Source organism: Pongo abelii, chromosome 5, assembly GCF_028885655.2.
Source record: "Pongo abelii isolate AG06213 chromosome 5, NHGRI_mPonAbe1-v2.0_pri, whole genome shotgun sequence".
NCBI classification, from domain to species: Eukaryota; Metazoa; Chordata; class Mammalia; order Primates; family Hominidae; genus Pongo; species Pongo abelii.
The window spans coordinates 136,124,437-136,128,769 of NC_071990.2; the positions used below are offsets into that span (position 1 = coordinate 136,124,437).

At 46.3% G+C, this 4,333-nt stretch overlaps 1 pseudogene; it reads right to left on the bottom strand.

Moving 5' to 3' along the window:
- Positions 1 to 1,774: 1,774 nt before the first annotated feature.
- LOC100449498 (protein FAM8A1-like) lies at positions 1,775 to 3,285 on the bottom strand (annotated as a pseudogene).
- Between the last annotated feature and the right edge of the window lie 1,048 nt (positions 3,286 to 4,333).

A 4,333-nucleotide genomic window follows, 5' to 3' on the forward strand; every position in this document is an offset into this window, starting at 1 on the left:
CTCCTGTTCCACGGTTGTACACATCTTGAGGGCACCTACACAGTTTATCTCCTGCAAAAACACTAGCATACCCTCACCCCATTTTAGTAACTCTATTAAAACAGAAGCAAAAACTTTTGTGGCTGTAGCCAGGAGGCATGCCATTGCTGAAGCATTTGTAACTCAGCTTCTGCCTCTTTGGTTAATTACTATGGGGTAAAACTTACCACTGATAATGAGAAATAGGCTTTTTTTCTAATTAATAGAAGGCATAGAGAAAGCAAATTGAGGCTTAAGAGCAATCCTTAAACCTTCAATTTGCACTGTACAGGTGGGTCCACTAGATGCTGTGGCTCATGATAGATCTTCAGATGTTTGGTGGGCACCCACACAGGCACCTGATTGTCACCTGGAGAGACACAAGCAAATCCTCTTCCCCAGAAAATTATCTTTCCTTTTTCCCAGTTCTTTGTATGTGCATCCCTCCACCATATATCTTGTCCAGCCTTTTTATTTTCCTTTTGTCCTGTCAGGTGTTGTTCAGCTGCAGTCATGGGTTGAATCACAGCATTAACGGCCCTTAAATCTGTTAACATTCCCCATTTTCCTGATTTTTTTTCTTAATGACAAATACAGGAGAATTCCAAAGGGAGAAAGTAGGCTCTATATGTCCCTTTTGCAATTGTTCCTGCACCAATTCTTTTAAAGCCTCCAGTTTTTCCTGTTTCAGCAGCCATTGCTCCACCCAAACTGGTTTGGCAGTTAGCCAAACAAGAGGAATGGGAGCCAGAGGCTCAACAAAGGCCGCTCCTAAAAATGACAGCCCAATCCAGTCTGATCTGTTTGCCCTTTTAATTCTAAAGTTTCTGATTGGCCCTTTTTATCTTTTCCTAGTCCTTTTCCCATATTTCTCATCATTTGTCTACTATTATTACTATATTGATCCATAGGAATAGATATTTCAGCACCCCACTGTTGCAATAGGTCTCTACCCCATAAATTAACAGGAATAGGTGTAATGATAGATTGGATTGTCCCCTCCTGACCATCCGGCCCTTAACATGGTAAAATCAAGGAACTTTGAAGAACTTCTGAGGCAGCTCCTTCTGCCTTCTGAGGCAGAAAAACTTCTGAGGCAGCTTCAGAGGTAGAAAAGCTTCTGAGGCAACAATACCAATGGATACCTTTTGCTTAGGCCAGTGTTGGGGCCATTGATTTATAGCAATAATACAGACATCAGCTTCAGTATCTACTAGTCCTTCAAAATCTTTTCCCTGAATAGCTACTGTGCAAATAGGTCTTTTGTCAGACACCCGATTAACCCAATACACAGCCTTTCCTGCTGGATTAGTATTACCAAAGCCTCCTGTTCTTTTCTCTGTGCTGCTTCCTAGTTTTAGGTAAGGTAACAGCAACAACTGAGCAATTCTTTCTCCTGGGGAGGCGGACCACGGAGTCGAGGAACTAATAACTAATTGAATTTCTCTGGTATAATCACAGTCAATTATTCCCGTATGTACAGTGACACCTTTTAAATTTAGACTAGACCTTCCAAGTAATAGATTGACTGTTCCTGAGGGTAAGGGTCCCCTAACTCCCGTGTGGACCTTCTTTGGTGGCTCCCCAGGAAGTGTGAACTAAAAGATGAGTTACATAGGTATTTACAAAACACAACTGGACATTTTCCATTATTTTGGGATAAACCAAAATAAATTTTAAAATTTCATTTGGAGATTTCAAAGCTGAAAATGCTTTCAGCAAATTCTTAGATCTTAAGAAAGTATATATTTTCCATGGTTTATAAAATAATTTGCCTTTTTGATCTAAAATTTTAATACTTGAATTTAAATAGGTTTTTCTTTTGGAAAAGTTCTTTGGCATTCAAGCAAAATCAATACTTTCAGAGTAGTCACCTGCATCACACTGGAGTGACTGCTTTAATTTCTAAATCATCAATTAGTGTAACCCAGGGATACTGATGGCCTTGATATATGATTTAGTCTTGTCATTACAGTGTGTGGAAATCAGGGCTTTAGGGGGCATCATCTGACCCCATTTGTTTTTACCACAATGGTTCCTGCTACAATGTCATAGGCTGTTCGATTATGCTGAAAAAACAGCAGTGTGATGAAAGCAGTGAAAAAAGAAGCAATCAAAAAATTCTTGATCAAAGCTCGTATAGTGGACGTTGTAATGCTAACATCTGAGAAAGGAATCACTAAAACCCAACTTAGTGCAATAAGCACTGATGTCACAACTCGAAGCCCCAGCAGGAACTTCCCTGGGGTAGCTCCACCTGCTCCCCAAATGCAAATTATCTCATAGAAATAAACTAATAATCTGCATATAAGAGCCACAACCATCATTTTCTGCAAGTCTTCCATTGATGTGTCTTCATCTATTTATTCCAATATGTAATGCATAGCAAACTTAGAGATATCCTCTATCCCAATGAGGTGCATAATGCTTAAGACAATGGTTGCCTTTACAAAAAGAGAATAAAGAAATCCACCATCCTTGCCATAAATCCGTGGCCCAAGGATGGAATAACATATTCTCTCCCTGCCTGTCGCCCAGTTTCACTCAGGCTTCACCAAGGGGCCGTGGATCCTACCCTCCTCACTGGAGCAGCTCAGACGCCTGCACATGAGAAGCCTGTTGTCCCAGGCCCACGACTGGAGCAAGGGTGCTGATGCCAGCAGCTGCCCCCACGTCAGGCCCCACTGCCCGGGGGGACGGCAGCGCCGCCCGAAGAGAAGCTCTGTGGGGATGGCTGGGGGCTGCAGTAGGCAGGGAAGGTGACCAGGCACCACGCCAGGTGAGGCAGCGGAAGCAAGACTGCCACAGCCAGCCATGCACCCTCCAGAAGCACCCATGGGTGCTCAGCCACGCCGGCCTCTCCCACAGTGCCATAGCTTCGGGCACTTTGCAGCCCGCCTGCTCCTGCAGCCCCACACGGTAACCAGAGGCCGTCTCCCTGCGCCTCCTGAGCTCGTGGGGCGGCTTCAATCCATCAGCAGCAGCAGCCCCGAGGCCCACGGCTGTGAGCCAGCCCCGGGGGGCCCCCGTGGGGGCATGGGATGGTGGCAGCAGGAGGGCCCCTCAGAAGAGGGATGGGCTTGTGGTCCCCTCCGCCCTAACACGCCTGGGAGGGCGGCCTCGGGCCCGGTCGCGACCCCCGCCATCGTCACTCCAGCAGCAGCCCCCGCACCACCTACCACTGCTCTGTCCCTATACGCCCTTCCAAAATCTCCTCCAATTAGCCCCCATCCATCCAACTCCACAGTCCCCCGCTCCAGGAACCATGGACAAAACTGTTTCACTGCACCAAACTGAAAACAAATTCTGAGCACTAACTTTTACTCCCCCACTTCATAACAAATGCTTTGAAAAACTTAAATAAGCAGAATGTCTGCTTTCACTTTGTCCCATTGTTACCCTGGTTCTTCCCAGGCTCAGCTTCTTTTAGACGTCCTCAGGTGCCCTTTGACGATGCATCCTCAGCTTTCACGTGCTCTGGCGTTCTTTCACCAGGGTCTTTGTCACCCCACGTTGAGAAGCCAGGAATGTTGAGGTGATCAAGACCTAACACCAGGTCGTGGGAGCAACGAAGTCCGGCGGAGCCAAAGGAATGAGAAAAAAGACAGTTTGGGAGAGAAAGTGGGACCAGGGGGCCATGGCGAGTGTGGAGGCTGCAAAGGCCCTGAGCTCTGGGAGCCCAGGCTATTTATTGGTGCTCAACAAACAAACAGGTGGTGAGGATGTGAGGGTTAATAGGAAACAGTGTATCAAGTGAATGAGAAACATATGGCTGCTTGAAATAATGGAAGTGCTAGAAGCAAGGAGCCAGCAAGTCCAGCAGACTTGCAAGCCCTTACTCAGCTTCTCTCCCAACATTCAGCTTTTCTCCCAACAAGTGGTTTCCAGGAGCTGGGTATTGGGGCAGAAGCTGACTACAAAAGGGCATGAAAAATCTTTTTGGGGCCAGGTGTGGTGGCTCACACTCCAGCACTTTGGGAGGCTGAGGCAGGCAGATCACTTGATGTCAGAAATTCAAGACCAGCCTATCCAACATGGTGAAACCCCATCTCTACTAAAAATACAGAAATTAGCCAGGTATGTTGGCAGGTGCCTGTAGTTACAGCTACTCAGGAGGCTGAGGCAGGAGAATTGCTTGAACCCAGGAGGTGGAGGTTACAGTGAGCCGAGATTGAGGCACTGCACTCCACCTTGAGCAACAAGAACAAAACCCCATCTCAAAAAAAAGGAAAAAATAATTTTTTGGATCCAGGGAAATATTCTACATCTTACTGGTGTGGTAGTCACCTAGCTGCATGCATTCATGAAAACTCAG